Genomic DNA, 19,953 nt, shown 5'->3' on the forward strand with positions numbered 1-19,953 from the left:
TGAATGTATGGAACATAATATTCATTTATAATTCATATTAAAGCTAAGTTTGAGGATAGTAAGAAATGGAATATACAATGTCTATCCTCAGGAGAGTAAAGATAAATTTAGACCTTCACTTGATAAGCTTTTCCTGGACACCATGGCCTACAGTTCTTAGCGAACAAGGTGAATGGAATAAGCCCTTATTGGAACCAGCCCTGGTTTTCCACAGATATTGGTGCAGGAGAAATGATATAGAAAATATTTCTAGTTGAGTATTTCTCCTCCATCAAGATAGAGCTATTTATTAAATTAATAAGTATTATTTTTGAACTGGCAACACTGCCTTTCACAGCCTCTCTCACTCCCTCATCTTCAAAGACAGCCCACAATCTGTCTATGGAGTGTGTATCTACTTCTACTTTAACCTGAGCACACAACCCCTACACCTCTTGGCCTTTCTCTTGCTTTTTGAAACAGCCTACACTCTATGTAGTATGTATCTCTCTAAATAAATCTACCTTTACTCAAAAAAGTATTATTTGACATTATTTATATTATTAATTATACATTATTTATTTAAAGTAACCATTGGTTAATTGTTTTATTAAGCAATATACAATTAATATAATATTCTCCATTGTATAGATCTCTACAGTAGACAGGTGTTTTCATTTTATTTTTTTCCTTTGATTTGCACAACGGATAGGGAAGATGGGGAGGAATTTGTCCATTTTACAAACAGGGAAGAGTTTCAACAATTGCCTAATCTCTCCTAATCATTAGTTGCAGAACAAGAAATCTAATCCAGGTTATTTGAATCCCAGTCCAGTTCTTGTCCCAAATTGTCTTCAGAGAAGCACATCCAAAAGACAAATGGTGAAAAAAGGTAAAGAAATGGAGAGACAGTAGGTAACAAATTAGGTTTAGTGTTTGTAATAGCTTTATTTATTAAAACAAAACAAAATAGGAGAATACCTTAACCTACTCTCTGCAGCAAGAGATTGATGCCTCCAGTTTGTTGTCTATATGATGTTCTGTACAGCTATAGGGAAGGATGGCTGGAAGGGTCTCAGACAAAGAGGTGGCTGACAGGATGGAATGACCAGATCAGAACATGCACTGGAGGCCAGGATCAGTTCATATAGAAGTTATTTTTTAAAATGCTAACAATATTCACTATTTACTGAGGGTCTTCTATGTGTTATTATTTTACTTATATACTCTCTAAAACTCAACCCAAGGTAAGTCCTATTCTTATTCCTAGATTATAGACACAAAAGTTGAGACCTAAAAAGGTAAGGCACTTGCTTAAGCTCACATAGCTAGTAAGTTAAAGAGCTGGGGTTTCAAACCCAAGTGTAACTGGTTTTATGGGTAGCCTATTATTTTTTTAGTTCTACATTTAATGTATGAATACTTTATCCTTAGAAAAATTGATGTATTTTCATATAAGAATAAACTGCTTTCTAAATCTCTATCCTAATTCCTCCCTCTTTTTTGGTCTATATCTTACTAGACCTTTTTCTGTACATTTACATACAAATTTATATAGTCATAGAAAGTATATCATTTGATTTGTGTGATTGTATGATACCATACTGAATATATTGTTCTGTAGTTACTTTTTATTCAGGTATGTATATATGTATATATGCTATCTATCTATATCTATATCTATATCTATATATATGTATATATTGCTATCTATCTATATGGATAATTCCATATCATTAGCTTTTTTAGCTGATAAACAGTAGTCCATTATATACACAAATTATGATATTTTCAGCCAGTACCTTCTTAATGGACATTTAAGCTGCTCCAAATTTTTCATTATTGCCAATAATGCTGAACATCTTTGCATATGTTGCCCTGTGCATAGGTACAAAATTTTATTTATTGTAGTAACCATATGTCTTTGTATAGACACTTTTAAGTTGTTAATAAATAATGTCAAATTGCACTTCCAAGTGATGGTCACAATTTATACTTCACCTGCAGTGTCTGAGAGTACTTATTTCTACTTTTGCCAACTTCCTTGGTGAAAAAAAGTTTTAATTTGCGTTATCCTGATAACTAATGAAGTTGAACTTTATTTCACATAGGAACTTATCATTTGATTTTCCTCATCTTTAGAACGTCTGTGTATACTATTTGTATTTTATGATTGGAATAGTTATCTTTTTATTATGATCTGTAAGAGTACTTTATATATTCTACATATTAATCCTTTCTCAGCTAAGTATGTTGTGAATATTTTCCCAATATTATAACTTGTATTTTAACTTAAGAATGGTATCTTTTTGTCGTAGAGAAGTCTTTAATAATGGTGTAATCAAATTTATTGATACTTTTATTTTATATTTTTACTTTTTATTTCAAAACAATTATAGGCTCAGAGAAGGTTGCAAAAGTAATTTCTTGTACCCTTCACCCAGTTTGGCATAACGATGACATCTTAAATAGCTGTAGTTCAATATCAAAACCAGGAAACTGACATTAGTACAATGCTATTAACTAGACTACAGAATTTATTCTGTTTTCACCATTTTTTACATGTATTAATTTTTGTGTGTATGTGTATTTTAATCTTATGTGTAGATTCCTGTAAGCAACACTGCAATTATCATGCACAACTATTCCATGATCACAAAGATCTTCCTTGTGTTCCCTTTATAGTCATACCCTCCCCCTCTCTGCCATCCCTAAACTCTAACAGCCACTAATTTGTTCTCCATCTCTATAATTTTATCTTTTTGGAATTCTTATATAAATGGAGGCATCAGTGTGTAACCTTTTGAAATTGTCTTTTTTTTTAACTAAGTGCAATATCCTTGAGATTCATCCAGGTTGTTGCGTGTATTAATAGTTTGTCCCTTTTTGTTGCTGCATAGTTTTCCATAGTATGGATTTAACAGTTTAAGCATTAACCTTCTGGATATAACCATCTAGGATATTTCCAGGTAGGGCTATTGCAAATAAAGCTGCTATGAATATTTATGTACAAATTTTTGGTATAAAGATACATTTAATTTTTCTGGGATAAATGACTAAGAGTGCAAGTTGTTGGGCTACAGGGCAAATGTATGTTTAATTTTAAAGAAACTACCGTACTCTTCCAGAATGGTTGTATTATTTCATTTTCCTACCAACAATGTATGAGTAATCTAGTTTCTCTGAATCCTCACTTGCATTTTGTGTTGTTCCTGTGTGTTTTTTTTTTAATTTTAGGCATTTTGATGAGTGTATACTGATAGCTTATTGTAGTATTAATTTACATCCCTCTGATGGCTAAGTATATTGAACATCTTTACATATGTTTATTTGCCACATGTATATGTACTTTCCTTGGTGAAATGTCTTCCTATTCATGTATTTTGCTTATATTCTAGTAATGTAGTCAACTTTATTATTGTTCTTCTTTATATTTTTACTTTTTGTTTTTCTTCTTTAATAAAAGGACTTCTTAAGCTTCAAATCATATATCATATACATTCATTTAATGCTTTTGTAATATTTTTAAAGTTATAGTTGATTTATAATATTGCATTAGTTTCAGGCATACATCATAGTGGTTCAGTTAATTTTTTGCAGATTATATTCCTTTATAGGTTATTACAAGATATTGAATGTAATTCTCTGTGCTATACAGTAAATCACTGTTACTTGTCTATCTTATGTATAGCAATTTGTGTCTGTTAATCTGATACTCCTAATTTGTCCCTACCTGCCCTCCCCTTTGGTAAGTTTGTTTTCTATGTGAGTGTTTTTTTTTTTTCCTATGTGAGTCTCTTTTTGGGAACTCTATTCCAGAACTAACTTTGTGAATTCTGCGAAGTATGTCTTTAATATTATTTTTCTCTAAATCAACAGCCAATTGTCTCAACAATTGAACAATTGAGTAATCTATTTATTCACCACTGTTGGAAATACTATTTTTCCCACATACTGATTATACATATCATATACTAATTGCTAATTACATACTATATACTAATTGTATATAATCAAATATATCATATACTAGTTATATAATCTGTTTCTAAATGCTTCAGTTCTACAGAGCTAATTGTTTATTCTTTAACTAATACCACACTGTTTTACTTTATATAGTTTTGTCATATGTCATATCTGGTAGAACAAGTTCTACTCTTTAGGTACCTTTTAAAAAACATGAATTGGTTACTATACATGTACTCCAAAATAAAAATTCTAAAATCAGTTCCATGAAAGAAAATCTTATTGAGATTTTTGTTGACACAGCACTGAACTTATAGGTTATATGAGGGAAGAAATGATTATATATTTGCAATATTGATTCACTCCTCCATTCAAATCTTGGTTTGATTCAAATCTCCTTTTATGTCATTGCCTGTCATTTTTCTACTATAGCACATTACCTCTGTGAGTATGGAAGATGAAGTTAAAATTGGAGGACACAGATTAGAGCCTTACAAAGTGTCACAGTTTGGCATGTGGTGGTCTCAACTGGGCAGTAGGATACAGATAGGATATTTCAAGTGCATGGGCATGGACAGGGGAAGACTGATAGTGTGGCTGCCTAGTTTAGGGGCACCTACAGCTTCCTAAAGCCAAGCACAGAACTCTAGTATTAGACGACACAAGGCTAGGTGGGATATCGGCATCACAAACTTACCACAATCTGAGAAGAGGTTAAAAAAAAAAGGGTCAATTGCAGTCATTAAGAACCCAGAGAAACTGGATTAGGCCTCATTTTATTGCTCATTTCTATAAGGCACTGAAATACAGACAGGATTTCCCCACCTCCTACTTTTAGCCCAACCCCAGTGGGTTTACCTGATAATATTTTCTTTTAGCTAATTCATTGGCTGAGTGCACATTGATTTCACTAAGAGAAAATGTGGTTTGAGCCTCTTTGGGGGTGTAATTTAGGATTAAATACCTGCATCAAAGAAACCTGTTATGAATTGTCCATGGAGGGTATATTTATAGGAACTAAACCCTAAACTATACAAGTAATCTTAAAGTCACACATCCAACTCCTGGCTCTGCCACTTCTAACTGTGTATCTGTGGGCAAATTACTCAACCACTCTGAGTGTTTCTTCATCAAGTAAATGTGGATAGTAACAGTACCTACATCCCCAGTCTGTTGTGAGGAAGAATTAAATGATATTGTGTATATAAAACACATAGTAAAGAGCCCAGTACATAGTAAGCACTCAGTGAAAGTGATTTCCTTCCATTCTCTCCCTTTCATCTGTAAGGACTAATCATAACTTTGCCTAATTTGCAGGGTCTTTATGAGGCTTCAGCAAGATAACAGCTGAGACAGCACCTTAGTGTTTAGTGTATTTCAAAAGACTCGAGGTTAACAGTTAACGCGTTATAGGGATGGCCAATTTAAAATGATATAAAAAAGCATAAAGAAAGTTCAGATAACTATCTGAGAAAACGCATGACCATGAAAACAATGGTGATTTAGCTGCCTCTGAAAGGGTGATGCCTTAGCAGTTATGGTTCCATCTGTGCAAGGTGAAGACAGGCTGTGCAAGCTAGGAAGCTGGCCTGGCAGATAGACTAAGTGAATTGCCAAGGAGCCTGTTTCCATTGCTAATTTCCAAGGTCTCCTAAAAAGTGATAACTGACCTGATTTTTAAAATAGAAAAAAAAAAGGGTGAGACTTTGCCTAGGAACTAGTCATAGGCAAAAGTGAGAAATGTGGCTCTCATTTACACAAATAATTGCTTCCAGATGAGTAACCCATTAAATGAAGTCAAAGGAAGAATCTAAAGAAAACAGACCAGCAACAGTGCAGGCTGCTAGGGGTGGCCAATGCAATTTCTGGGATAATAAACTGATATTCTGCAAACAGGGGTACAGGGCAATGACTATTCTCTGCTTTAAGGATGGTTATAAAAATAATTTATTTTAGCAAGCAATTTCTCAAGCAACAGAAGGACTTTGAAAACAGTGTTTTCCAATCAGTTTGTAAACTTTAAAATTACCTTTAATCTCCTGAACCCCCTTATAACTTAAGAAAAAGAAAAATCATTTCATTTTTTCATTACATAGGCTAGTTATTTTATGATAAAAATAAATATTAAAAAATCTGTATATCAAATATAGATTTAGTTAATTTAAAAGAAAACAATTATAGTTTATATAAGGACACCTTTTCCCTTTAACATTAATACACATTGATAAATGTAAATTAGTTAAGTAACAGTATGATTTGTGAACAAATACATTCAAAAGTAGCACATCTTTGGCTTGAGAATCAAATATATATATACATATATATAAATGACTAGATTAGGAACATCAGGTGTCTCATCTTTCAACTTTTCTCATCTTGTATTTTTTCTCACTCTTCCTTTAGTCATTGAATCACGACTTCAAATATAACATGTATTTGTGGAGATATTATATTTTTGGAGAATAAATTGTCAAATTAACAGCAGTGAATATGTGACAATAGATCTTGTGCATAGAAAAATTATATTTTCTACGATAGCATGGGTTCTTTAGCTTTTGCAACTCATAAAAACTCAATGTCTAATAAATTTAGATTAGTTTGAATAATTGTTGATGAATGTAGCCAAATATCAGATATTTGTAATTCCTGAATTTTATGATTTGAAAAAGCCAAATGATTTATTAATGTAATTTTGGTGTTTTGTTTATGAATAATGAAGTTAAAGAGATTTTAGGTTTCCATTTGCAAATAACATGGATGGTCTTTTTTCCTATGAAGGAAAAACAATTAAATATAATTTTTGCTTTATTTTCTGTCTCTTACATTAGTTTTTGAGGTATTAGAGATAACTTGCTATGTTGTATAAGAATACTGGATGAGTGCAACTTACATATCTATATATGATGAACAGAATCTTAAGGCAAAGTCTCAAAATTGTTGCTTTATGTTTTTGATTAAATTGTTACATGTCAGTATCAATATTCCTAGTGTTTCTTATTTTAACATATAATTAATTATGGGTAGAAAATCACTTAGACAATAAAAAATGTATAAAGGTCAAAACAAACACAGTGGGTAGTAGTGTTTAGCTATAATAAATTGATTGAGATCTGAACTTGCTCATTTAATCTCTTCTAACCAATATGTATGCTCATTTCATGTATACTAGTATACTTTCAAGGAATTTAATTTTAAAAGATAAACATATTAAATAATTATTTTTTGTTATTTTAAATTAAAAATGAATTGATGTCATCACTGCTCAGAAGTATATTCACATGTCCCTAGAAGCTTGTGAATGGTGGGTTGGCCAGTCCTATTTTAAAGAAAGGAAAGAACTCAGCAATGCTGAATGGGTATTGCTAATCCAACATGTATGCAAATGAATTTTTGCCAACATTAAAACTCTATGCCATAAGTGATTATGACCATTCATTTTTATGGCCTCAAACTAAACATCTTACCCCATTTCATCAAAACACAGATTTTATTTATCCTGTAACTCTTCTGCAAACTAGCTTACAATAGTTTCTATATGCTATAATCAAGACCACATTAGTTACATTCCACATATTAGCGATCTCATATGGTATTTTTCTTTCTCCTTCTGGCTTACTTCACTTAGAATGACATTCTCCAGGAGCATCCATGTTGCTGCAAATGGCATTATGTTGTTGCTTTTTATGGCTGAGTAGTATTCCATTGTATAAATATACCACATCTTCTTTATCTAGTCATCTGTGGATGGACATTTAGGCTGTTTCCATGTTTTGGCTATTGTAAATAGTGCTGCTATGAACATTGGGGTGCAGGTGTCATCCTGAAGTAGGGTTCCTTCTGGATATAAACCCAGGAGTGGGATTCCTGGGTCATATGGTAAGTCTATTCCTAGTCTTTTGAGGAATCTCCACACTGTTTTCCACAGTGGCTGCACCAAACTGCTTTCCTACCAGCAGTGTAGGAGGGTTCCCCTTTCTCCACAGCCTCTCCAGCATTTGCCATTTGTGGATTTTTGAATGATGGCCATTCTGACTGGTGTGAGGTGATACCTCATTGTAGTTTTGATTTGCATTTCTCTGATAATTAGTGATATTGAGCATTTTTTCATGTGCCTTTTGATCATTTGTATGTTTTCCTTGGAGAATTGCTTGTGTAGGTCTTCTTCCCATTTTTGGATTGGGTTGTTTATTTTTTTTTATTGAGTCTAAAATCTAAAAAGCAAAAACAAAAACAAACAAACAAACAAACAAACAAAAAGCATAAATACAGGACAGAAATAGACTCATAGACATAGAATACAGACTTGTGGTTGCCAGGGGGGTGGAGGGTGGGAAGGGATAGACTGGGATTTCAAAATTGTAGAATAAATAAACAAGATTATACTGTATAGCACAGGGAATCACAGAGGAAAAAATGTGACAATGAGTGTGTATATGTCCATGTATGACTGAAAAATTGTGCTGAACACTAAGAATTTGACACAACATTGTAAAATGATTATAAGTCAATAATAAAAAAAGACTACATTAGTTAGCTTCACTTACAAGAAGCTCCTTAATCTAGCCACTTCCAACCATTTAACTTTATCTTTCTCTTCTCCCCCCAAAGTTCCTTCTGCTCCAGCAAAGTCAGCTCCTTATCCTAATGTCTTTGATTTCCTCTGTTAGATTGCATCATATGAAATTTCTGTTTTATGTCTAAAGACATTAAATATTAGAATTTCAGATGGTTCAACCTAGAATTCTTTTCAGTTCCCTTTTCTTAGTTTAAACCCTACCTACTCTTCAGGGCCCAATTTATATTCCATTTCCATCAAGAAACCTTCTTCTGTTACTTCAGTTTATACTATTCTCTCCCCTGAATTCTTACCATATCCAGTTCCCACAGTATTACACATGTACGTTCAAATATATATACTTATGTATATATACTTATATATGTTGTGTAAATATATCTCCTACTTGCACTAATATGTAATATGTTCTACCAAATTAACAGGGCATAAAGCACTATAAAACCTAGAGCAAGCCATTCTGGTTTATATTAGCTTGCACATTGTCTTCCTAGGTAAACAAGTTTAAGAACATTTTAGGAGGCCTAACATTTTTACCTTAATTTACAAGAAGAGTGTTGCATCAGCAGGACATAGGCCAGAGATCACAAACTCAAATGCCTTCAGGAGCCCAAGCAGGTAGCATAATGTTAAATGCTGGGCACAAGTCCAACTAGGAGTTGGTGGCAAAGCAGAGGGAGTATGTGGTAAGTAAGAAAAAGCATCCATTGCAGGGAAAGAAAAGGCATTCAATTCAGATCTTTTAAAAACATTGGTGGGAGGAGTTCAATGATCCAATTCTAACCCTGGCTTTAGACATTCTAGAGCAGCAGGCATCTGTGAGTCCATGTTCCCCTGTGGATCCACAAGAGTAACAAGGAAAAAGAGCACACTTTTCCCAGAGCCAAAGGTCACCTCAGTGTGTTCTGTGTCATAGTTTAATACTCTTTGATTCTGTCTACCTTGGCTCTGGACTTGCCTGGTTATTTTGGTCTTATCTGACCTCACTGGACTATATGTTTTGTTCCATGACAATTCCCTCAGTATCTAGCACTGTGGCCATTTCAACTTTGATTCTCTGAGATCAACATTCTGCCTCCCTGACTATACCTGCCAGCCTCTGTCATCTGCATCCCATCCTTTACTCCCCATAGTTTCCACCTTGGAAGAGATGTTCAATCTGATTCTTGGCTGAATTTTTGGTTTCCAAGTATTTCTGGAAAACTATGGTGGATTTGGAATCTCTTAATTCAGAATGATTTCAGGAAGAATTCAAACAAAGTTTCCAGTTGGATTCAGTAACTAAATGTTAAAGAATTTCAGAGCCTCAGTTTGTCTTGAAGGCTTTATCTTACATAAATTTGTATTTCAGTAAACATAGAATAAATATCTGAGCTATTGTTGTCCAATAGGACTTTCCATGAATTTCAATACAGTAACAATTAGCCACATTTGACTATTAAGCACTTGCAATATGGTTAGGGACTGGGGAGCTGAATATTTATTTAATTTTAATTAATTAAAATTTAAATAGCCCAAGGTATCTAGGGACTCTGTTTTGAAAGCAGATTTGGGGCCTTGTATAGGTGTCATTATAAGCTTTTTGTTGTGAAGAAAAAATTGAAGGCCCACTGGACCTGCAGTTAGAGATATCAGTTCTACTTTTACTTTTTGTGATTTTTGAGCAATCTAATCTTCTGGGCCTCATACTGCTTACCTGGAAACTAATAATCTTTGCCCTACTGCTTAAATGGTTATTTTGAGGAGCATATGGTATAATTTTGAGGAAAGCAACTTCTAAACTCCCAAGTGCTCTACTCCTGCATGGGATGATGATGATATAGATGACTATTCTTTGTTAAAACTTACTGAAAAAAACTTTATAACTACTCTACCTGCCTTTAATCTCCCATGCTTTCTAACCTGATTGTCACACTTCTGTCCTAAGTAATATTCCTATAATACAACTATATTACTCTTTTATTAGAAAATCTTCAATGACTCCTTATTAACTACATAATTACACTTAAATACCTTAGCCTTGAATTCAAGAGCCACAAAGATCTGCTATCACCTTGTTTTCAGTTTTATCTTCCATTGTTCTGCCCTTTTTGCACCCTGTCAGTGGGAACCCAGTAGCAGTTTTAAACAGGGGAAATAAGAGAAACAATCAGATTTGCCTTTTTGAAATGTCCCTCTATTTGCGGTGAGAAGAGATTTGAAGGAGGAAATATTACAGGCTGGGATGCCATCCAGTTATTTATTCAATCAATATTGATTGAGTACCTACCATGGGCTAGCCTCAGTGCTATACCAGAGAAACATCAGTCACCAGACCAGACATAAAACCTTGCAGTAATAGGATTTATATACCACTATAAGATGGGGAGAAAGACAATAAGTAAATGTAATAAACTAGTTCATTTCACATTATGTTAGAAGGAGATAAGTGATATTGGAAAATGAAAAACATAGAGCAAGGCATGAGAGATTAGTAGTGCTGGAAGTAGGGTATAAGGGGAAGTTTGCAGTTTTAGATAAGATAATCAGAATATGCCTCATTGATAAGATTACATTTGAGCAAAGACATGAGGGAGATGAGAGAATTAATCATATGATTATCTGGGGAAGAAGTATTCCTGGTAACAGTTAAGGGATACTTAAAACAAGAGAACTAAAACATGAGTGGCCTGATGTATTCAAGAAAAAGCAAGGAAGTGTATCTGAGAGATAATTGTCAAGAAAGAGTTCAGTAAGTGAGGAGGTGAAGGAAATCAGAAATGGTAAATAAGAAGGCTAATATAACAAAAACTATAAATTCATTTTTATCTCTTTTGCTCACAGCTTCTTTAAATGACAAAATTTTATAATTTTGATAACATATAGTTATATTTGTAACATATACAGATGTAATATGTATACAAATAACAGAAAATAAGGGAAAGGTAATAGGGTTATATAGGAATAATATTATTCCTATATATCACTGGAATTAAGTTAGTATAAATCTGAAGTAGATTCTAATAAGTTAAGATGTATATGGTAAGGAGTAGAACAATTACTAAGAAAATAACTCAAAAAATAGTGGAAAAAAAACCATGAAAGGAATCAGAAAGAAATAAAGGAGAAATGGAAGAGCAAAAAATAAATGAAGCATATAGAAAAAAATAAATGGCAGGTGTAAATACAACTAAATCAATAATAACACTAAATTTGAATGTATTAGACAATCCAATAAAAAGGCAGAGATTGTCAAACTGGATGAAAATAAATTCCAACTATAGGCTGTCTACAAGAGATAAATGTTAGATTCAAAGATACAAATAGGTTGAAATTAAAAATATGGAAAAAAGTAGATCATGGAAGCAACAACCATGAGCAAGCTAGAGGATCTGTACTAATACTAGACAAATTTTACTTTAAAACAAAAAAAAAATATTCCAGATATAGAGGGACATTTTATGATAAATAGATCAATCCATAAGGAAGATGTAATAAAAAATACATATGTACCTAATAACAGAGACCCAAAAATGAAGCAAAAATGACAGAAATTAAGGGAGAAATAGACAATTCAAAAATAATAGTTGGAAATATCAGTACCCAACTTTCAACAATGGATAGAATGCCTAGGTAAAAGATCAATAAGGAAACGGAAGACTTAGAAAATACTATATACCAACTAAAGCTAAGAAACATTTATAGAACACTTCATCCAACAGCAGCAGAATATACAGTCTCCTAAGTGCACATTTTACATTATCTAGGATAGACCATGTTTAGGCCATAAAACAAACCACAATGCATACACAATATGTTCTCTGACTGCAATGGAATGAAATAAAAAATCAACAGAAAGAAAACTGAGAAATTCACAAATATATGAAAACTAAACAACACACTCCAAAATAACCAATGAGTTAATGCAGTCAGAGGGCAATTGGAAAATATTTTAAGATGAGTATAAACAAGCACAACATACCAAAACTTATAAGATGTAGTTAAAGCAGTACTCACCAGGAAATTTACAGGTGTAAGCACCTATATTTAAAAATGTCTTAAATAAATTAACCCAGCCTTCCACCTTAAGACACTGGAAAAAAGAATAGCAAACTAAAAGTAAATGAAGTATAATGAAGGAAATCAACATGAATAGAAAATAGTGAATAGGAAAACTATAAAGAAAATCAATAAAACTAAAAGGTGATTCTTGGAAATAGGCAAGATTGAAAAAATTTTACCTAGTTTGAACAAGAAACAATGAGATAAGATTGAAAATTGCTAAAATTAGGAATGACAGGGTATTACTACCAACACTGTAGAAATTTAAAATAAAGATTATAAGAGGATACAATAAAAAGTTGTATGCCAATGTATTAGATACCTTAGGTGAATCTGACAAATCAAATTCTTAGAAAGATGCAAAGTTCCAAAACTGACTCAATACGAAACAGAAAATCTCTATACATCTACAATAAAGATTGAATTAATAATTTTAAAAAAGACTGCCAGTGGAACAGAATAGAGAGCACAGAAATGAACCCACAAACTTTTGGTTAACTAATCTTTGACAAAGGAGGCAAGAATATACAATGGAATAAAGACAGTCTCTTCAGCAAATGGTGTTGGGAAAACTGGACAGCAGCATGTAAAGCAATGAAGCTAGAACACTCCCTTTCACCATATACAAAAATAAATTCAAAATTGATCAAAGACTTAAACATAAGACAAGATACAATAAACCCCCTAGAAGAAAATATAGGCAAAACATTATCTGACATACATCTCAAAAATGTTCTAGAACAGTCTACTCAACCAATAGAAATAAAAGCAAGAATATGGTAAGTCTCTTCCTAGTCTTTTGAGGAATCTCCACACTGTTTTCCACAGTGGCTGCACCAAACTGCATTCCCACCAGCAGTGAAGGAGGGTTCCCTTTTCTCCACAGCCTCTCCAGCATTTGTCATTTGTGGATTTTTGAATGATGGCCATTCTGATTGGTGTGAGGTGATACCTCATTGTAGTTTTGATTTGTATTTCTTTGATAATTAGTGATATTGAGCATTTTTTCATGTGCCTATTGATCATTTGTATGTCTTCCTTGGAGAATTGCTTGTTTAGGTCTTCTGCCCAGTTTTGGATTGGGTTGTTTGGTTTTTACTTATTGAGTCATATGAGCTGCTTATATATTCTGCAGATCAAGCCTTTGTCGGTTTAATCTGCAAAAATTTTTTCCCATTCCAGAAGGAACCCTACTTCAAAAAGACACCTGCACCCCAATGTTCATAGCAGCATTATTTACAATAGCCAAGACATGGAAATAGCCTAAATGTCCATCAACAGGTGACTGGGTAAAGAAGATGTGGTATATTTATACAATGGAATACTACTCAGCCATAAAATCTGACAACATAACACCATTTGCAGCAACATGGATGCTCCTGGAGAGTGTCATTCTAAGTGAAGTAAGCCAGAAAGAGAAAGAAAAATGCAATATGAGATCGCTCATATGTGGAATCTAAAAAAAACCAACCAAACAAAGCATAAATACAAAACAGAAATAGACTCACAGACATAGAATATAAACTTGTGGTTGCCAAGGGGGCAGGGGGTGGGAAGAGATAGACTGGGATTTCAAAACTGTAGAATAGATAAACAAGATTATACTGTATAGCACAGGGAAATATATACAAGATCTTATGGTAGCTCACAGAGAAAAAATGTGACAATGAATACATGTATGTTCATGTACAACTGAAAAATTGTGCTGTACACTAGAATTTGACACAACATTTTAAAATGACTATAACTCAATAAAAGATGTTAAAAAAAAGACTGCCTCAAAGAAAAATCCAAGGTCAGATTATTTCACTGATGCATTCTACTGAATTCTTTTAAAAAGAAATAAATATAATTCTTTAAAAAGTCTTCCAAAAACTAGAAGACTTGGAAACCCTTCCCAACTTATTCTATGAAGCCAGTTTGTCCTGATAACAAAGTCAGACAAAGACATAACAAGAAAAGAAAACTACAAACCAGTATCTTTTATGAATGTAGGCAAAACAAAATTCTAGATAAAATACTAACAAACTGAATCCAGGGAATTTATTCCAATAATGCAAGGTTGGTTTAGCATCAAATATCAATTAATCTAATATACCATTATCAATAGACAAAAAGGCAAAAATCACCTGATATCTCAAACTAAAGAAAAAAAAAAAAGAATTTGACAAAATCCAAAGTCCATCCACCATTTGCAGCAACGTGGATGCTCCTGGAGAATGTCATTCTAAGTGAAGTATGCCAGAAAGAGAAAGAAAAATACCATATGAGGTCACTCATATGTGGAATCTAAAAACAAAAACAAATAAAAACAAAGCATAAATACAGAACAGAAACAGACTCATAGACATAGAATACAAACTTGTGGTTGCCAAAGGGGCAGAGGGTGGGAAGGGATAGACAGGATTTCAAAATTGTAGAATAGTAAACAAGATTATACTGTATAGCAGAGGGAAATATACACAAGATCTTATGGTAGCTCACAGAGAAAAAAATGTGACAATGAATATATACATGTTCATGTATAACTGAAAAATTGTGCTCTAAACTGGAATTTGACACAACATTGTAAAATGATTATAAATCAATAAAAAATGTTAAAAAATATCCAAAGTCCATCCATGTGAAAAATACTCAAAAAAACTAGGAGAAGATTGGAACTACCGCATCCTAATAAAGGGCACCAACAAAAAACCCACAACTAACCTTACACTTAACGGTGAAAGAATGTTTTCCTCTTAAATCAGGTACAAAACAAGACTGTTTACTCTCACCACTTATACTCAACATTGTACTGAAGGTTCTAGCCCAGGAAATTAGGCAAAAATGTGAAATAAAAGAGATCAGATTGGAAATGAAGAAGTCTATTCACAGATGATATAATTTTACATATATAGAAAATACTAAGAAATCCACTAAAAATCAGTTAGACCTATGAACATTTTCTGCAAGATTGCAGAATACAAGATCAATATACAAAATTAATTGTATTTCTAAACATTGCAATGAAAAAATCCAATAATGAAATTAACAAAACAATTCCACTTACAATAGCATCAGAAATAAAATACTTACGATAATTTAAAAAAGAAGTACAAAACATACACTCTAAAAACTATAAAAACATTGTTGAATGGGACATAAAAGCAGAAAGTAGAATGGTGGTTGCCAGAGGTTGGAGAGAGAGGGAAACGGAGAGTTGCTATTCAATGGGTACAAAGCTTCAGTTATGTAAGCTGAATATGTTCTAGAGATCTGCTGAACAAAATTGTGTCTATAGTTAACAATACTATGTTGTACACTTAAAATTTAAGAGGGTAGATCTCATGTTAAGTGTTCTTACCATAATAAAAAATTGTTGAAAGACATTAAATAAGATCTAAATATATGAAAATATATCCCATGATTATGGATTAGAAGACAATATTGTAGGATGGCAATGCTACTCAAATTGATCTACAGATTTTGCATAATCCTGATCAAAATGCCAGCTTACTTCTTTGCAGGAATTGACAAACTGATTCTAAAATTCATATAAAAATTCAAATGATGTAGAATGGCCAAAAATTTTTGAAAGTAAAATGTTGATGGACTTGCACTTAACCAATTTCAAAACTCTTTATATACCTACAGCAATCAAGGTAGTATAGTACTGGCGTAAGTATCTATATATGCATGTATAGATATCAATGAACAATGTATCTAGATACATACAAATATCTAGATACATAGATATTAATGGACTAAAACTGATAATTCAGAAATTCTCAGATTTACATACAGTTGATTTTAGTCAAAGATACCAAAATAATTCAGTGGGGAAGAATAGTCTTTTTAATGACTGGTGTTGGGACAACAGGATATCCATATGCAAAGGAATAGATTTGGACCCTTTACCTAGCACCGTAAACAAAGATCAGATCAATACAGGTCAAAGATCTAAGCGTAAGAGTAGAAGAAAACCTGGGGCACAACTTTGTGAAGTTGGATTATTTCTAAAAAGATGAACAAAATTGGCAGAACTTTACCTAGATTGAAGAAGAAACAAACAGAGAAGATACTACAAAATCACAATCAACCAAAGGGAAAGAAATTGAGGATTCAGGTCACCAAAATTTAAAAGTTTTTTGAACCTTGAAAACATTGTGCTAAGTGAAAGAAGCCAGTAACAATAGCCAATATATTGTATTATTCCATTCATGTAAAATTTCTGGAATAGGAAAATCTACAGAGATATGAAGTAAATTAGTGGTTGGCCAGTGTGGGGGACAAGGAGGTTTGTGAGTGACAGCTAAGGGGTAGAGGGTTTCTATTTGGGTTAATGAAAATTTTCTAACATTGATTCTGTTGATGGTTGCATGACTCTATATATACTAAAAAACATTTAATTATATACTTTAAATGGGAAAAATGTATGCTATATGAATATATCCTAGTAAAGATATTTTTAATATTACATAGAGGTCTTATTAATCTTCCACCTTGTTTTTCTCAATGATAACATCTTACATATTACATAATATGTATGTGTAATATCTCATGTATAATATATATGTAATATGTATAATACATATAATATTGTCTAATATAGCACCATAACAAAAGCAGACATTTATATTGGTATGATCAACAGAACTTAACTAGAGATCACTAGTTTTACATACATTCGTTAGTGTACATAGTCATAGTTTTGTGCAGTTTTCCCTCATAGATATTTGTATAACCACTACCACAATCAAAATACATAACTGTTCTATCACCACCAAGGAGTTCCCTTGTGTTATCCCCCAACAACTCCTTATCCTTAGCAGCATCTACTTTTTTTATATCAACGGCAGAAAATCTAGCTTTGCAAAACAAAAAAATGACAATCAAAAGAATGGGACAGAATCTAACGTTGAAAATGTACTTATCTCAAGCTAGGTGTTGACTACTGCTGTTTTTCCCTCAAAAATGCAAAATAATCTATGGTAGCCCTGTTGATTTGTTGAGATGCTGCAGTACTTCATTACACAATTTGGGAACCACAACTATAAGTAACTTGTGAGGTGTGTACAACAGGTAGGGAACCCTCATTCTTTTGCCAGGCATTAACTCTAAGGAGCTGCCCTTTACCTATCCAATCTTTGGCCTTGAAGAATAACTCTTTATATATAGGCCCAAAGTTTCATTATGCTCTTTCTCTATAGTTTATTTAACACACAAGATGCCAGAAGGTAAACTCATCTTCATTCCAGTTGTTTTTTTTAATATTGTAGTAGTATCCCTGCAAATAGGAAAAGGTGACTTTTCACCTCTGAAAATTAATGTAAACTGACGGCCTAAGCTATAGAATATTGTTCCATGTTACTATGCCAGATGAACACTCAGCTGTGGCAATTTTATCCAAGTAACTTATGGCTTCTGACTGTTGTGTGGTGACTAGGGCTTCTTAGGTCATTGTTTTTCTCCTTTTCTCCTGTGGGACAGCCGTAAACATGTAGGACTTGAATTTGCCGTATCAGCTTTGAAATATTTCTAAGACTGAATATCTTGAATATTCACGTTGATATTGTGTACAGAACAAACTCCTTCATCTCTTTCCTTTCCTTTTAGGTTATCCTACACACCTTTGTTTAACATGCTGTAGTGGAAATAGCACTAGTGTAGGAGTTTGAAGATCTGAGTTCTAGTGTTAGCTTTGTCACGATGAGCTGAGATTAAACTATATAAGGTTTAACAATTTACCTTCTCTAAATCTCAGATTTCTTATCTATAAAATGTGGGAGGAAGTAATTTCTAAGGTCCCTTCTATCTTTTTATATCACAAGGTTCTATGTTTAAGTTTCTGTTCTGAGTAGTCTTTTGTATACAAATACATTTCTTCATGATTCTCCTTCAGCCATATATTGGCAATAACAACCGTTATTCCATATCTCTACCTTAAATCCTGGAAAATGTTTGGAAATTTTTGAAGAAGAAAATGCTATATAAATAAATATGGTAGTATAAGCAGAGAGCAAGGAAGAATGACAAAACTACCAGTGGCAATATGAAACCATATTTTACTATGAGAGCACAGCTACGTACAGAAGCAACTGGATTATTTAGAATAATTCCCTATCATTTCCTAATCCTCTAGACTATTACCTCAAATAAAGAAGTTTCTTTGTAAAATTAATGTAGGAGGTCTTCATCTTCCTCCAAGTAAAAAAACTGAAATTGTGTGGACCTTGGCGATTTAAAGTAAAACCAACTTTAAGGGAACAAGAAAACTAATTTGGCTAGAGAGTTGAATTGAGAAAATGCATAACACTTTGACAGAAAAATTTAGAAATCAAAAAGCAGACTTGTTCCAAAGGGGAAAGATACTATGGGCCTGTCAGATCAATTGACATGAATTAAGCCAACAATTGTAATTCAGTACAAGGGAAAATTTCCCTTACTCATAACTGTATAGTTGAACAAATTACTCAAATGACAGAGCGTCACTTTTGTGCTTAGCTTTGTTTGTTGTTTGCTTGGGCTAATAGACTGACTGATGTGCCTTATGTGGCTTATCATTATAAGTCAAAACCTCCCTGAGGTGGAAGCTGAAGTCTCTCAAGTAATGGTTTCCTCCTTAAAGAATTGCATTACTTCTGTTGATAAAATGTAGGGCATTTATGTATAAAATGGGAGCAACTGTCTTCTCTGCAAGCTCAGAATATGTGGAATACAGGGGAAATACCCACTCCAAAGTATGCCTTACTCTCTATTTATTCCCAAAATAATGACAAATGACAGCCCACAAAAAAATTATATCCAAATGTTTCTGTCTGGGGAACAGATGACAATTGTATAAGAAGAATGGGTTACTGGTGAATGGTGATTGACAGCACAGGTCAGAATGTGGGGAGCATATGTTGGGCTCCATCAGATCCTGGGGAGCTGCTGACAGCTCACTGTGCTGTCCACTTCCTTCTCACCCCAGCAGCAATTTGGGATGGATGCTGAATTTTTCTCAACATGGGAATATGAGGCCCCATTCAAAGCTTGTTCTCTCCACTAATGTAAGACTTTTCTAGGATTTATGCACCATTACTGCAACTTTGAAGAAAAAGGACTTGAATGATACCCAATAAATTCCATTTTAAAATACTGTATTTACCTGGCAAGTGGCATCCAGCTCTGGCAATGGTTTGCACATGTTTACAATTGGAAGGATAGATTAAAGGCCAGTTGGAAATAAACTCTTAGGTCAAATTATTCAAAGTTTTAAAAATTTCTTCTTCTCTGGGAAGACAATAGAGCAATGTGAAAATATGCCAAAACTTTGCTATAATGTGATTTGTCCATAATAGTCACTCAATGGATGTAATGAGGTAATATTTGGAAAAAATAACTATAAAATGTTAATATATTTTCCTTATAAA

Source organism: Camelus dromedarius, chromosome X (assembly GCF_036321535.1).
Source record: "Camelus dromedarius isolate mCamDro1 chromosome X, mCamDro1.pat, whole genome shotgun sequence".
Taxonomy (NCBI): Eukaryota; Metazoa; Chordata; class Mammalia; order Artiodactyla; family Camelidae; genus Camelus; species Camelus dromedarius.